General features: G+C 38.9%; 1 non-coding gene and 1 pseudogene across 1 annotated transcript; both read left to right on the top strand.

Annotated features, from left to right (window-relative positions):
- The first annotated feature begins 6,035 nt into the window (after positions 1-6,035).
- On the top strand, positions 6,036-6,108 carry TRNAV-CAC. Its single transcript has one exon. It is a non-coding gene; the product is annotated as a tRNA-Val (tRNA).
- Positions 6,109-6,117: 9 nt separating this feature from the next.
- LOC111732098 lies at positions 6,118-6,233 on the top strand (annotated as a pseudogene).
- Positions 6,234-17,836: the final 11,603 nt, after the last annotated feature.

The raw sequence follows: 17,836 nt of genomic DNA, 5'->3' as shown, positions 1-17,836 counted from the left end.
GGACAAATGCTTTATATTCTAGCTTTGTATTTTATACGTTCTAGCATATATGTATGCTCATATTTTCCATCTCTTAATTATTCTGCTCTTATTTAAATGGCCTCTATTTGACCCATTTTATTACTTTAAATATATGTTGGTATAGATACTTTTAATTTACAAAAAGTTTTTCTCTTATCCCAATTTTATTGCATCGTATTATTTTGATAAGGATACATAATACCTTAGAATCTGAGAGCAGTACTGAAGAGAAAATTGTTTTGTTTCCTGAATCATCCATTTCTTCTGAGGTCAGTTTTCCTGTTCCTCCATTTGTGTTTTCTCTTTTGTGCTCCAAATTTGCTTGCTATCTCTTGCCCTAAGTTCTAAATTAGTGATTGAGTCGATAGCGTGGTGAGCTTTGTGTGTTTTCCTCGTCTGTTCAGGCCTACAGGGTCAGCTGTCTCACTGGTCTAAGGGCCTGCGAGCATGATCCCCAGATCTGTCAGAGTAACTAGTCGTGTCCTGCTTCCCAGGAACAGGAACAAACATACCTGGAGAGTATGAAGTTAATATGTATTGTACACTTCTACGTGTAATTTCATACACCTGCAGTCACTGCAGCTGTAGCCCCCAGTGAGATTTCTAGCATGAGCTGAACTACGTGAAACGGTCTTCAGGACATTAGACCAGCACATTTACAAAATGGGGCCAGTCTCAGATACACAAGGCTATTTCTGGAAGGGGACAGTGGACTATCCTCAAGGTCAGATATGCTTTAAAGACAGACTGGCTCACCCCGGCAAACGCATGGAGAAAATAAGCACGATAAGACCTTAAAAGTGTCATATTTATTGAAAGATGTCAAGGTAACAGATGCGTTTGGCAAAGCTTTCGGGGTGTGAGAGGAGGAGTCACGAGCTGAAGAGTGACCGAGTCACGGTGCCGAGTACTGGTCTGCAGCTGGCATTGATGGTGCGATCCACAGAACTTGTTTTGGTTAAATTTTAAACTGGAGAATCATTTTCAGGTCCACTTGATGATGAGAAGGACCCAGCAGTGAGTGAAGAGGACAGTTAGCAGCGGAGAAGGCAGGGGCCTCGGCGTCTGGACTGCAGGTGGGAGACAGCCTTAAACTGGAGCCCTGCTTTCTCTGCATGTCTTAGTTCCCATTCTGAGAATTTCTCACGTCATCCGCTCCATCACTGATTTTACTCTCACAGTTTGAAATTCGTTCTTCGCATTTTTCACCTGACTTTTGTTGCAATTTAATTCATACTTGCCTTGTGAGACGTAATTTTTAAAGTTAGCTTTCCTGCCTTGGCCCAGAATTTTCTCCCCTTGCATTCCAGCATCTTTTTATAGACCACCACCTCCAAAAGGAGGCAATATCAGAACAAGAAAGATGCAATAAGAAGGTAAGTATTTATTACAGGATTATAGAAGTATCCTATTCTCTTTGTGAAGATCAAATATGTTGGTATTTCTTATTTTTATAAATCACCTTATGATTTTTATCAGCTAATTCACAAAGGAAAACAAAATGATAACAATATAAATTATGTGATTTTGTCTATCCCTTTCCTTGGAATTCCGTACACTGATGAATTATCTAGAAGGCCTACCCTGAAGAAACCGAAGGCCATCTTGCCGGAGGGCTGTGTAAGGGTGGAAGACAGGTCCTGAGCTTTGTGTTGTTAGACGTAGGCTTAACCCCCAGATCTTCCGCTCATCAGGATTTTATCTTTGCCCAAGTTGTTAACCTGATTGTCAGTTTTCTCCTCTGACAACTAGGTGGAGAGTGACATTTAATTTTCAAGTAGGCTGAGAGGTTTAAATGAGATAACCTCGTGTTATCAAGCTCTGAATAAGCACTGAAAATGGGAGACCGGAATTTACATATAGACACAAAAAAACTGGCTGCTCATTACCACATCGACCTGAGTCATATGGTCAAAATAGCAAAATGTGCACATATACAGGAGATAGAAATTATGAGCAAATATCAATCGCTAGATTTAGGGTACAGTACTTACGGGGAAGTATCAGGAGATGCACCAAAACAAAAGATAGAAGTCAATCATATATTTGACGACAAACATGCAAACAAATTGCTTAGAGAGATGGCATTTAGAAATTACGAGAGTGTAATTTGTTCTCCGCGAATTGAAAAATAAATTTTAAACGGTTTTTGTCCTTAAGGCTTGTGGTATTGTTGTCATCTAGTTCTTGTTTAGTGCTCGGCCTCACAGCTGCTGCTGTGTTTGATAAGCAGGTGCCGTGTAGATCCGGCAGGAACCGTGTAGACCCGGCAGGAATCGTGTAGATCCGGCAGGAACCGCGTCTCCAGTCTAGCCGCTGTCTGCTCACTGTTATAACCATAGACGGTGAATCATTTAAACTGAATAGACAGAACGGAATAGACAGAACTGTCACCTTGGTCCCCACACTGCCCTCCTTACGTGGTTTTGCAAGTCAGAATGTCTCCGCTCTCTCTGTAGCCATTTATCTGCAATTACTTAAGAATAAAGCTTATCGAGCCATTAGTAGCAACAACGGATGGAACGTGTGTCGTCTTGATGTCGCCGTCGGTCTTGTTATCCACATCAGTAGGATGTGACAGTCGATTCCGTTCTGTGAAGTTTCTTTCACAAGTCTATGCCTTGAGATATAATTAGGAACTTGGCAATAGTACTGGGATAAACGTTCAGTATTCTAGAATGATCTTTTTTTTCTCCCCCTACATCAATACGCTTTATGCTGCATCTAAAGGCAGGCATTCAAAATTTCTTAATGATGGTGATTGCAGCATTTTGCTGACTATTCTGTAGTCACTGTAGCTGTAAGAGCTGACAATTAACTTCAAAGAAACTGAATCCATGTCACAGCCTACACGAAGCACACCCATGTGCCATTCAAGTCGCTTATGAGCAATTCAGACCTGAATGATTAATTTTGCTGTGTTGGCACCAGTTCTAATAAACGAGGAACTCAAATACCAAGAAAGAAAATCAGGTTTGACAACATCTGGTGTTAACGGCATACGTATAGAGGAAGGTATAGAGGATCCTAGAAAAGGCAAAGGAAAAAAAAAAAAAAAACACAACAACATTGAGAGCAGCTTATGTGAGTTTTAATGACAGCGATGAGAACCAAGCACTCAAAATGGCTGGTCTTCCGGTCTTCCTGGACAGACCCCACCATCCTCCGTCTGATCTTTTCCTTCTATTTTGGTAAAGTACCCCGTGACAGGAATCATTAAACATATGACAACAGACTCTTTCAGAGGACAGTGTTGGACAATCTGCCTGATAGCAAACTAGAAATGAAGATAGAAACAGATTCTCACAGCCAGAAAGCAATCAGTAGATAATTGATGAGAGGATCACACCTATGCAGCCCTGATATATGTTTTGTTCATGAGTTCTCGAATATTCCTAGTTTCTGGGAACTCATTATACAGCAAATAATGTGATATCTTTTGGGTTAGATAGATATGAATTTGAATCCTTGATGAACTTTTCTGGTAAGTGATCTTGAGAGAGTTAAATAAAATCTCTAATACTCAAGTTTCTCATTTCGGGATAGGAATGTAATCTCACTTCAAAGACGATATTCGCTATTTTTCAAAAAGCCTGTGTCTTCTTCCAGCTGTCCAATATCTTAGCTCTGAGCCCATTTTGAATTACACAGCCATTAGCGTGTCAAGGGCCTCTGTGTCCTTTCTACACTCACCTCCAGCACGAAGACGGGAGTGGAGATAATTTTATATTATCCTCCTAGACACAGATAGCAGAGAGTGAGTAATCATTGTAAGTTATCTTTTAGTATCGCTACTGCCAGTTAGACTCAGAGTCCACCAATCTGCAGGCGAGCTGTAAGCGCCTGAGAAACTGCTTGGGCAGGATGCTTTTGACCTTAAGTAACAGGAAACCAATTTAAAGCTAAAAGGATTAAATTCCGAGTCCTATAATTTCCGAGATGGATGGGATTTGATACATAAGGTGGGCGATATCACTAAGGAACTATCTCCTTTATGTCTTTCTGTTCTGCCTTCTAAATTATCCATTTTATTTTGAGATAAGTATCCTCACGTGGCTAGAAGATGAATGTTCCTAATCCCTAGGATCACATGCTCAACACTTGCAACAGTCATCGGCTTTATTCCAGACCAGCCTGAGGTATATGGTGACCCTGAAACGTTCAGAATGTCCCAGCCTCACACCGATGGTCTCAGATGTGAGTTGGGTCCCCAGCCCTGAGCCCATCGCTGTGACTTGGAGATGGGGGAAAGGGATGGGGGAGGGTTAGTCCATCTAAATCACAGTGCTGCTACTCAGATGGTGTTGGACGGGTGTCAGGGAGCATCTCCTCTGCCTAGTACATCTGGGTTGCCACCGAGACTTCTGCGTTCTCCTAATGCCCTATGGCGTTTCTGGGTGCTCAGCCCAGCATCACATACTTATCTCAGGACAGGTGACGTATGGTAAATCCTCGTCTGTGTTTAGGTAGCTTAACACCTACATTTCCGCTGCTGGTCTTTCACCCTATCTATGGAATATTTCACCAGAGTCTTTAAAATCAAATTTAAAAACAGAAGTTTTAAAGGCACCAAGAACCAATAGGTACCACAGACCAAAAGAGGTCGTGGACAGACCACTTTTTGGGATTTGCCAAAGGAAGATAAATGAAAACCAGTTACGCTCCTCATAACTCATAAGCCCTTTTCTCTCATTGAGGACAAAGGGCGGGTGGAGGCAGCAGGAGGCCTCGGGAAGGAAGGTTTTTCTCTAGTGATCTTTTGGTGGACTGCAAATTCCACACCCCTCTCCCCGAAACTGGAAGGAATAAAGACATTCCTCACTATCTCAACTCGAGGAGAGGGGCTTCACGGAGGACCCGCTGAGGAGTTACTATGTGTTTTATCCTCCGCAGCTTGAGGAGAGGTAGAAGGTGAATGCACCGGGCCGTGTCAGCCTCACACCTTAACCACACAGAGGCCACGAGGTGGGCTGGCTGGCTCTTGGTATTATTCGAGGAATAGTAGGTGTCCTTGGAGAGCTGCATGCTAAGAGTTTGTAGCAGCGAAATGTAGGTTAGATTCTCATGTGGTGCACACCCAGTCAGTGCAAAGGAGTCGGTCAGTGCAGGGTGCATTCGGATCTACCCTGTGGAAGGGGTTTACAGTATGGATCCTCACCGCCTCCAGCATCCGCAGCCACTGACGGGCTTTTGCAAAAATAAGTCGTCTCAGAGTCATTCATCTCCACCTCCTCTGCCCTTTAGAACCAAACTGGGCCCAAGGACACCCCTGCAGCCAGCTGTTGGACCCCACTCTGTTACCGTAAATGGCGCAGGTGCTGCATCTCAGGGCGGTTGGCGCCACCCAGAAGCCCTCTCGGCTGGCTGTTTCCGAAAGTAGCCGCCATGACGGCCTCTCCTGATTGCTGTCGCAGGTCGCCGTGCTCATTCTGGGTTCGAATTTTAAATGCCTCCTAGTTCCAACAATAATCGAATTTGTATTTTTGTCTAACATCGTCTTTATGGCTTTTAAATGCTTCCCAGGAAAAAAAAGGAGAAACTAACCATCGTATCCCGTGGTCATGACACCAGAATTCTCTCGCTGCTTTTAAAAGGACAGTTCAAGGCACATGAGTCAACAGAACGCTCTTCGGTAGGTCTTAGACTCTCCCCTCACATCGTGGCACCCTTGTACTACAGTCTTCGGATGTAAATCCGGTGTTATTCAGCTTTTTACTCATTTGAGGGGGAGGGGCAGTCACATATATTTTTCCGAAACTGATAATTGCTGCTTCTGCATAACGACCTACTCTTGTTTCCTAGATGCGATATCCTCTTAATTCTTTTGTTGTTGTTGTTGATTTGTTTTCTCTGTCTCTACATATGAATTCTACGTTATCTTTCCGCTTGGCTCACTTGGTATTGAATCTTTTTCCTGGTTTTCACATTACTCGTTCTTATCAGACAGTTGTGATCTTGGCTATCTGTTCACACAAACGAGAAGCTCGATCGATAAGCAATGATGGCTTGGACGTGGCTCCATGGCGTAGCGGTGAGCACATCTGCTTCACACGCAGAAGGTCCTGGGTTCACGCCCCAGTGGAGCCACGGTCCATGGTCGACGGCCACGCCACCCTGAACGAGCCTGATGTCTGATCTCGGAAGCTAAGCAGGGTCGGGCCTGGTTAGTACTTGGATTGGAGGCCACCTAGGAAGACCAGGTGCTGTAGGCGTAAATAATAATAAATAATAAAAGAGAAAAAGAAAAAAGAAGTAGTGATGGCTCTGGGGGGCTCCCCTCTCCCAGCGTAAACTTTCTCCTCTTTGCCTGTGGTACGCCCTTTCAGGCCCGGTGTGAACTCCGGACAGTTTTATTGCTCATCGTTTCTGTGGGGTCCCCCAGCCCCGGGCTGTTTTCCTCACACATTAATCAATGCCGAGCTGCAAAGTCCTTGAGGGGACTCTCCACAGGTCTTCAGAGAACCTTCCACGCAGGTCTCCCTTTTCTAGTACTCTGTCTCCTGAAGTCCAACCAACTTGGTATCAATCTTCAAGGATTCAGGAGTTTTAGACAGAAGACTTGTTACATGCACGCGCTCATCCAGGCTGGGTATAGTTTCATGTAGTGAAGTCTCCTGCTGCAAGTTTAAGAGATGTTAAAACATTAGAAATACACATTGCACTGATCATTAAGCATGGTGAATTCTCATAATATTAACAACTTATACTCCCATACTATGAAGAAAAGATTTAGGGACTTGATACTCTCCTCATTTAAGAGAAACTCAGGAATCATGATATCTAATATACATAAGAAGATCACCTGGATCGTGAAAAGTGAATTGCCAATGTGTTTCCTTTTATGGTTTATATTTACAATGTAGGTCAGATGTGTTTTGCCTTCAAATTAATGACTGACACTTAGAAATAATATTTTAACTGACTGCATTTCAGGTTTAAATACATTGCTATTGGTTGTTAAGTGGAACAGGCTTCATCCAAAAATAATCATCTTATTTATTTTTTTGTTCCATGAACAGCCCCAACATCCAGATAGGACTTATTAGATTATAAAAATTGTCCAAGGCAAAAGATTTATCATGCATGCTGTATACCTCAGTCAAAGGGGATCTTTTATGCTTGAGCCTCAGTACCAAATAAAATCTTCACTGTGTCTCACCAACGTGCGGATGCACCCACACTGTGTATTACCTATACTCCTTTTGCAAGACAAAAAAAGAGGGACACATGAATGGTTAAATTAGTCAATATTTGTCTTAAAAATTCATAGGAAGCTTACATCAAACCCTTGCTTTGCTTATAAATAAATCTCTAAAGACTATAGCATTTAGTTTTTACATCATTCGATTTTTTAATTGTAATATAAATAATAGTTTAACCTTGACAGTGTCCAGTGTTTATATACTGATATTTGTCCTGAAAATTGAAAGAGAATGTAACGTCAGGGAGGGGGAAAGCCTGCATATTCCTCCTGCCATTTTAACGATCTATAGGTCCATCTTCAGTATGAAATGTTCAAATGGAGCAGGAACTCCCCTGCTACTGCCTAGTGGGGGCGCGTTCAGAAACCGAAGCATTCGCGTGTTTGGAAATGGATGTGTCTAAATATTACTGATTATTATTGGGTTCACATCTCACGTATCTCACCAAGTACGTATGGTCATGTGAGCTCGCACCGTTGGTGTTTTTTTGTGGGTCCACTCCAGTTTTCTTCAATGAGAATACCTGTCAGAGGTCTTTTCCTTTAAACTGGGAATTCCTTTGCAAATCACCTGCCACGCTTTCTTCATCTTCCCTAATGGCGGTGGAACCAAGGGAACTACTTTTCCTAGACAATGGACTGAGAGTAACAAGAACGTCAATAGAGGAGAAGAGAAAAGCAGGATTCTTTACGAAGAGACCTTAGCAAATAACGTAAGAGGCGAATCTGCACGACGTACGCAAAAAATTATCTGCGTTAGTAAATTTGAAACTGCTTATCTCAGAAATTCGCCGTAGGCATCCGCAGTTGCCAGCTTTGTTTCTGATGCTTTAGTTAGGGAGCATGTTTACGTATTGTGGTGGAACCGTATGAGCTTCTTTCGATTGATCCTACTGAGCCTTACAGGTACAATACAAAATTGGCATGCTGACAGAGATGGTTACAGAATTGGATTCCTGCCCAGGAAATTATTACCTCCAGACCAACTGTGGCTGCGATAGAGAAAAAAAATCACAGCCCCTGAGAAATAACCAATGTCAGAAGCTTTGAAGTAAAATTGGTCTGCAAGTCGAGGCCATCCTTCAGAAACAGCCTTGTACCTTCACCCCTGAGAGACTGATTGCCTTCAGGAAAACCAAGATTACTGTGAAGATATGGCATTATAATTTTAACATCTTAATTTTTCTCTCTGATGGCATCTCTGTAATACTACCTGTTAACTATTTATTTATCCTAGTTATTTGAGGAACTATATATGTGTATGTATATATATATGATGGGGTTCTGTGTGTGTAGTAAAAAGAACATTTAATACCTGTAAGGATATTGAAGATTTCTTTTTAATGTCTAACAAAATGTAAGTTGACAGCACAGACAAGCTGAAGTAATAGATTGTTGTGTTGATAGAACATACTATTAATGTATACACGATGACCCATGGGACAGAGCAGGGATTTAAAAACAGTCTATTTCTTCAGAAATGGCTACTGTGGTGGAATCAAAGGATGATGAGCGAGTCTTGAAGGATGAGTAGAAGTACTAGGGTGGAGGGGAAAATTTAAAAATCCATGTGGTGGTCAGAGGTCATGTGGAAACACCTCTCTTCTCTGCGGAGCTCAAACTCCAGTCACGTAGAGAGTTAGTATGAATTACAATAACTTATACGCACTCAAATACGAACACGTGATTATCAAACAAATAAAGCAGATCTCCAGGTGTCCGATGAAGAAAAAATGTATCATAAATCGAGAGGAAAAAAGATAGGCGCTGAAGCCAAAATCTCAAGGGTGTATTGAAAACAGAGAGAGCTCAGAGGATGAGATTTCCATGACCATGTAGGAGTCAGGGATTCAAACTGCGTGATCCACGCACGCTCACTAATGGAAGCGATCACTATCGGGCGGGTCATATGCAAGGAAATCACACTCTTAGAAATTTTTCGTGTGTCTTCACTAGAGAAATGTCTATTCAGCTATTTTGTCCATTTCTTTTTGAATTGAATTGTCTGACTATTGTTGGTTTGTAAGAGTCATTTACATATCTTAGATGCAAGACCCGTATCTGATGGAATATAGACGCGAAATCGTCTTTTTTTTAATGTCAGCAGATACTTTTTAAAGTTAATAAAAATTCATCTGCAGTTAACTCTAAATTTTGAAATTGAAATAGAGTATTTTCCACACCTGCTTACCCAATTATCTCAGAGGAATTATTTGAAAAATCCACGTTTTCAACTACGTAATATTCGGTACTGAATATGAGGACATTTCTTTAAAATAAGAAATTTGGTGTTTGGCCGACTCAGACAGGTACTGCTCTCATAAGGAATGGCAGAAAGGCTTTGTCACTGCTGTGAGGCTGGCAGTTATCAGTGTTTTCCTTCCGATTGCTGTCCTCGGGTTGACTGATGCCGTTGGCTGGAACTCCTGCTTCTATGTGCGGGTCGCCTGCAAGCAAATCCACAGGAAATGACACTTTTAAAATTAGCAATTTTAACTTTTTTTTTTTTTACCCTTATGCTGTACCAAAACATTTCAACAAAGTAAGGGAAGGATGATGTTTGCCAACTTTGAATGATGCATTTTTTAAGAGAAAAATTTGCAGATTTACTGCTAGCTTACTTTAAATAAAAGCATGCATATGTGTTAAGAGCTTAAAAGAATTGCATATAAGATTGTTTCAAAATTTAAAGCTCTCATTTTTGTGTCTTCCTTTTTGGTGGTGATTACGTAAAGCTTGTGAAAACTACATTATCCACTTCGAATGCTTTCGAAAGAATATGTTATCAACAAGTCTTCTAAAAAAAAAAATTAGAAAATAAATTATTGTTGCAACCTGAAATAAAATGGAGAAAGCAGGAAGGACATATGTGATAGAGCATTACTTGTTTTGTATATTCCTTATCCCAACTGGTTCATATTAACTTAGGAAAAAGTAATATAGAAAAAGAACTATCATTATGGTCCAAGAAATGATTACAAAGATGCGCGGTGTATTCTGAACAATAATATGAAGCATTACATTTCATATTATTGTTTCTCTATCCCGGAATGTCAGAAAAATATTTTATCACTATCCAAATGAAGCTATTTACAATACTGTCCAAAGTCATCAAGACTGAATAATGCCAGGGTATCTAATGAATACAATAAGTGTTTCAAATAGGCCAATTTAATGTGTCTAATGACACAAGAATGCTGTTATCCACCAAAGACCTTGTAATTAAGTTGAGGACTGTTTTAGTTCATTAGCCCAACACGCATCACAGAACTAGAGTGAACTACGGCAGATCAGTGCTGTGCTTGGCTGTGGCTAATGAAACTTCTTGTTTGAAATTCGTAGGCTTTATTTCTATTTAAATAATCAGGCAGCACTACTGGACATAATATGTTGTTTGGTTTCTGCTGCTTCTGGTTTCAGTGAATCTCTGAAACACCAAACACACAAGATAAACAGTCCGATACGGATTGTTAGTGACTCTAAATCTCAGAGATCCAACCAAGAACCTTCTTGTTGTTACAATAAATAAATAAATAAATAAATATGATGTCAGCAAGATTTCTAACCAGGTGACTCTGAAAATCACTATCTGACAATGTTTCCACAACATCACAAAATTCCTTATGCACCTGCTTGGAAATAAATGGGATCACAGTGAAATAGGTTCTGGATTTCAGATAAAATACAGACTGTTTACATTGAGTTTTTATACTATCTGGAAGAAATCTCTTGTTTTGAATTTATTTCCTAACTTCTTCCTAATTTTAGTTTAATAATGAAGAAAATTAAAGAATATAAAGGAGAAATTTATCTTTCATATTATGCTGTATTGTTAATCTATGTACAAAGCGATACATATATTTAATCATATTGTACAACTAAAATTGCAGTCTGTTTTTTAAACCTAATCTTATTGCATATACATTAAGTACAATATTAAAAACAACAGTTTATATATATATTTGGGGTTGGAGGAATGACATTTTTATTTATAAAACTTTATTGTATGAATCTCAGAAATTACTTGAAAGTCGAAATACTTTAAAATTAGCCTACCTCACGCTACCCCAAAATATCCCCAACTGTATATTTCAGATCTTTTCCTCCGTATAATACATATTTGAATGTGACTAGGTGCGGGTGAATGCATGAGCGTTCTATGTCTTGATGATGCGCTATCAGAAAGTTGAAACATCTCTTCCAGAGGCCGTATCACATTGATGTGTCGTAACACATGAACCAATTCTAAGTGTAAGTTAAGATCCAGAGGAAACTTCAGATCTACATAGATGAAAAACGTTGAAATAAATATTTTCATGCATGAGCCTTGTTCAGAATCCAGTTTTTTTGACTAGCCCTTAAATGGAATTTCATCGTTGTTGCTTTCTTTAGTTGTGAGGGAATCGATTGTTTATTTTAAGAATTTTTACTGGCCGAATGTGCCCCTTTGGTGCATTATTTGTTCGTGTTTTTGCCCTTGTTTTATGGGGAGTGTTCGTCTTTCTCTATACGGTTTGTAAGGGCCTTGTCATTGAGGGTGTCGTTCTTGGAATGTATGTCACATTCTCCCCCCAGGTTGTCGCATGACTTTATATTGTGTTAATGGTAGTTTTTGACGTATGATATATATGGCTGCATTTTTGAAATCCTCAGGGAAGTCATTTTACTTCAAGACTATAAAAGTATTTATTCACATCTTGCTTTACTATTTATGGCTTACTGTTATTTGCTTTTAGCTCATTTTCTCTATTTTGAAACGTGAAGTAATTGAACTATTTTTGTTTATTCTTTTCCAAGCAGCCTACTACTGTTTGAATAATCTATATATTTTCCTCTTCATAAGCACCATCTTTATGATGTAACAAACAATAATATCCATCTTAATCAGTTTTTATGTATTTAAGGGTGCTTTCAGGCCTAAGAAAATACGCACTGATATTTTCTTCAGCTCTCCAGCTGTTTGTTTAAAACAAGTAAGTGGATAAAATAAACAGATTTGGTATCTTGATGTACATTGTGAGATGAGGCTCTCCACTGAGCTCAGACACCACCATAATTAAGTAATAATGAAAAGGCACTTTCTGATTTTGCTCAGTGCGGGAACCAGAATTTTGACTTTACTTATCAATTACGGCAAGTCTTGTCCAATATCTGTCTGTATATTCTGACATGTAGAGCGTTCTTTAGCTCAGAATTGTGTAAAATCAAGTAGAGACTGGCTGGATAGGCAATCTGTGATAAAAACGCCAGACGATTTGTTTTACTCATACAGTGAAGGATTTAAAGTGTATTGATCTATGTGTTTTCAGTTCCTTCTCCTTAAAGAACTAATGATATTTCTTTTTCAGAGTGGTTAGAATCTTGCTTGGTCTGAATTTCTTTTCTAGTTCTTCACAGTGAAACTCAGATGTATGTTCCTTTTCCCAGCACCCTCATTACGATGTCAGGCAATCCTCAGATTTTCTTCATGATCTAGGAAGTGTCTCGTTAACGACATGCCACTCCGTCTTTAAGATTAGACTGTGAGACTGCCTTCTCTTTGGCAGCTGTGTCTAATCCATGGGATCAGCAATCCACAGTGTAGCGATGTTACAAACACTTCCTGTTCATGGTTTCAGACAAAACTAAGCCCCTCCTGGCATCAAACTGACACACTGTGTATGTGCGTGGCGTCATGAAATATCCATCGGTCAACAACTTGCCTAACGTTTTATGTGTGACGATGCCAGGGTTTTGTTTTTTTTCCTAGCAAATATTCCAGTTCTTTTATCTAAATCTGAGTAGTTGACTTCTAAATGTATAGCCTCTGCCAGAACCAGCAGTGCCCCAAACCATCGCAAATGAACAATGAATTCTCATGGGTCAGCGTTGCTCCGTGTTCACTGACAGCTCACATTATTAAAGAAAATGTTTTTGTTCCCTCCTGTCAAATCAAAATGTTTCTCTAATATGTCAAGCAATTGCTTGTTTCGAATATCTGTCGGATTTGCCATTGCTGCTAGATTAAGGTCAAAGTTGACGGCTGAGCAGACATTGCTAACCCTCCCCTATCAGCAGAGGGGATGATCTTGACATCCAGTTTTACACTGGAATCTTGGTTCTTCCTTGATTCTATTTAATCACTCAAATATTGAACTAAGTAGAAATATATCTGCTAAAAGTATAAAAAAAGCAAGTTTGACATTTAACAGAGATTAAGTTATTTGAAAACATTCCATCTACCATGATTGTATTCTTGAATGCCATTACAAACTCAAGCCAAGTGTCTAGAAATATTTAATCCGCATGCATCTAACAGAGAGGCGGTAGTTTTCGAAGCTTGTTTGTTGTAAGCACACATCTGTTGGTTATACATGACTAGCTGATTCTATCTGGGGACTGATTATGTAAAAATACTTGCACCATATGTCATTATCCTAGAATATTTGTATGGGCAAGTTCATTAAAATCGTTAGATGTCCTTTCTAAAGAAATAAAATAATTGTGTTTGTAGAATTAAGAGCGATGCTGTTTTTGAAAATGCATGTAGATTGTGACGAAGACAGCGTTTGTGGACGGTGCCCTGTGTTCACGTGCGTAGTTACTTGACAGAAACTTGTTCAAAGTCACCTCTAAGACACTACAATTGATTTTCATGCAAATGTCACATGATGAGATTTAATAGCAAAAGAGAAATGTTTCACAAATTAAAAGAAGAAATTCATTTCCCAGTGCTCTGACACATGTGTTGATTGAATTGCTTTCAGTAGGGTGACTTTATTTTCAAGGTCAAAGGCCTTTCAACAGAAAATAGAGGGCTCTCCCACCCTTCCCCCCAGAACAGGTAACTATATAATGCACACATTTATTACTAGAAAAACATTTCAGACAATAATATACTGTAGTTTTATTTTCTTAGTATGATCTCCTATGTATTGTAAACACGTTTCTAAACAACCCTGAAAAGAACTATTATTTTCTTGACCTTATTTTTAAGAAATAAAGATACCTGAACAATGTGACTGAAACCCTGCTCTCATATTTGTTGAGTACATTTGTTTTCTTTGTAGCTGAGAGAAAAAATGTACATTCAACCCTACACACAATCACAGTTCTGAATAAGTCTACAAAAGAACTCGTCCACAATAGCTTCTGTCCTGAAACTTGACGAAGGCTGCTGACTTCACAATGGTCCTTAGTAGATGGCACTTCTTCTATTGTGTCCTTTCTCTTTGATCGGATACCAGGAGACTCCCTGGATTGCAAAGGACTTGGTAAGCAAAAATCTGACAAAAGGAATATTCTGTTAAGTACTACACACGTGAAGCAACTCTAGTCAGAGCTGAGAGACTTGAATTTTCTTGTATTCTTAAAAATACCAGCAGAACTTATTATTATTTTTCTTTTCCATTGCTCCAAGTCTTGCATGCCTCTCCACACTGCACAGGAATTCAGACGAATAATTCAACTAGAGGATTTTACAATGCTCGGCAGACAGGTGGGTCGTGGTCATCAGAGGATGAGAATCTTTAGATGTAAGTGATGTAACCTGTAATATGTTTCCTGTCTCCATAGATTTGCATATCCTGGATATTTTATATAAAATAAATCATAGAACATGGGATGTTTCGTGCCTAGTTTCTTTCCGTGGTTATTATATGCCACAATGTGTTTAGCATTCATCCATTCATCTGTCCATGGAATCTATGATATCTGAGACCTCCACTTTTTGGCTATGATGAATAATGTATATAAATAATTGTGAATAAGTTCTTTATGGACATAAGCTTTCATTTCTCTTGAGTATATACGTCGGAGTGGAATTGCTGAGTTATATGGTAGTTCTATGTTTTAACTTTTTGAGGAATTGTCCAGATGTCCTCCATATTTTACTGAACCTTTTTACTTTCTTGGCAGCAACGTACGAGAGTTTCTGTTTCCCCACGTCCTTGCCAACATTTGTTATCATTTTAACTCTAGCCATTCTAGCGGGGGTAAAGTGGTATCTCATTGCGGTTTTGACTCGTATTTCCTTAATCACCAGTGATGTGAAATGTCTTCTCGTGTGCTTATTGACCATTTGGATGTTTTCGTTTGGAGGAATATCTTTTCAAGTCCTTTGCCTTTTTAAAAAAATTAAGTTTTTTAATCATTTTGTTGTTGGGTTAGGAAAGTTCTTTGATTATTCTGGATACTAAACCTTTATGAGTGTGTGGCTTACAAGGTTTGCTCCCATTCTGTAGATTGTCTTTTTGCTTTCTTGATAACATCCTTAGATGTACATCAGCTTTTAATTGTATAAAGTTCAATTTATCCATTTTTTCTTTTATTGCTCATGCATTGATATCAAATTTAAGAATCCAGAGCCAAATCTGGGATCAAAAATCCCTGTTTTTTTCCAAGAGTTTCATAGTTTTATCTTTTATACTTAGGTCATTGACCCATAATGAGTTAAATCTTGTATATGGAGTGAAATTAGAGGTCCAGCTTCATTCTTTTATACTCTCTCCCCTATTGGATAATCTTGGCACCTTTGCTGCAAAACAATTGGCCAAAGGCATTTGAGTTTATTTCTGAATTCTTGATTCCATTTTATTGGCCTATATATTTATTCTTATACCAGTACACACTATTTTGATTATTGTAGCTTTGTAATAAGTTTTAAATTAAAAAAAAAATGAATCACCCAACTTTATCTTTTTCAATTTTTTTTTTTTTGACTATTTAGGACCACTTGTAATTTCCAATGAGTGAACTACTTATGGCTACAAAAGAGGCAATTGCTAGGCATCTCCTGACATCTGAACAGAACATTCGAGGACAGGATCCCCATGTTTCTTCTTATCTGGATGGCACCGTCATATTTTGAATGTAAAGGTTGCTGATAATGTGGTCTGTAGCTATACTAAAAATCTGTTCAGCAAATTCATTTTGAGGACACATTCTAAATAGTTTACTTTATTTTCAAATTATGGCTTTTTGATTGTACTGTTAGCATCAAGAGGCATTTGTTATATCTATTGTCAAAGCTTAAACATTTAAGTAAACATTAGGCTAAAAGAATATCAGGTGAATAGAAGCTATGGCAATGTCCTAGCCAGAATTAGCACCGCTCTGGCCAATTCCGAGTGCCACGTAGACTGTGAAGAAGTAGCCTCGGCATAGTCTTCCTCTGAACTCCTGGATCATGTGTGGAATTTCTTCCCCAAGTACCTGGGCTGCTGAATCTACGAGGTGATAAAGAACAGGAGTAAATTGAAAATATTCTTCATATGTTATCTTGATATCTTCTTATCCTGGATTCACACCACTGAAATGGTGTAGAAAGACCATCTAAATTTCAAATCAGGAACAAGGACAAACGACTCAGTGTAAAGGTAAGGTAGACACCAAAGAAAATGGTACAGTACAGAAGACTAGATTCTCATTTATAACAATTTCTTCAAGCAAAATGAGAAACGTTTAGAAAATTTTGCCACAATGGTGAGGAGCAGACTGCTGTGAAAAAGAAATAATGCAAAGAACAAGAAAATTGCACAACGGCTACATGTCGAAGGACGTAGGCCAAGTGCACATCAGGCCAAAGGCTGAAGAAACATGAAGTCAGAGGAAAAACTTTCAAAGTCAAAGTCGTCAGAAATAAAAATAAATTAATTACTGAGAGGATAGGCAAAACACGAATCGAGAAGGTCTAATCCATCTCAAGTACGAGTATAAATTAAAGGTAAGGGAAATAATTAAATTGGTAAATACTTTGGTGAGCAGGAGGAAACTATAAATTTGTAGATTGAAAGGGAATGGTCAATATTAACAAAAGTATATTAACCCCAATACATAACTTGGTGAAATTTTTCAATTTCAAGTGTAAAGGGAAAAAATCTTAAAAAAGCCATAATCAGAAAATATAGTATCTGTTTTGTTTGCCACCATATTGCCAGAACAATGTAATTCCTGGCAATAGAAGGTGCCCAGAAAACGTAAATATTTGTCAAGTGAATGTATGAATGAATAAAGTTAAAATCTGGAGAACTTTATGACTAACACAAATCACACGAATCATATGCAAAGATTTGAGAATTGTATAGACCCTATAATTATAAAACCAGGGCATCAGAATTCAAACGTATGATAATCTCAGGACATATTAGCCAAAGAATATTCCTGAGGGAGGGGAAAAATTTTATACAGAAAAACCTTCCTGAAAAATAAGTTAAAAATCATTACAACACCACATGCAGAGAAAAATCAAAGCGAAGAGTCACAAAGTGTTAAAGCCTCAGAATAAAAGATGTTAGGATTAAACGAGCTAAGATTTGACTTAGGCACGTTAATTGAAGTAAAATGGTTATGTCATAGAGTAAGGTCGTGAAGGACAAAAAATGGTGAGTAATTGGGAAATCATTTTCCATATTAACGTTAAGATTAAAGTAAATTTTGGAAAAGTGGTTATGTTGGGGTGAAGGTGTGATTATCAGGCATCGTCCGTGAGTCTCCTGTCTCCTTCAACGTGTAATGATTCCTGTGTTTTCCCTCGTCTTCAATACCTGGGCCATATTTGAAGAGTGCCGGGGGGCTCCTGGGTAGAATGTGCCTCCACACGGGTTTGCCCGATGTCGCCTCGTGCTTCAGGTTGTG

This window comes from Pteropus vampyrus, unplaced genomic scaffold, assembly GCF_000151845.1.
Source record: "Pteropus vampyrus isolate Shadow unplaced genomic scaffold, Pvam_2.0 Scaffold424, whole genome shotgun sequence".
In the NCBI taxonomy this organism is placed as follows: Eukaryota; Metazoa; Chordata; class Mammalia; order Chiroptera; family Pteropodidae; genus Pteropus; species Pteropus vampyrus.
The sequence above is the reverse complement of the archived record's forward strand: the minus strand, read 5'-3'. Positions and strand labels throughout refer to the sequence as shown.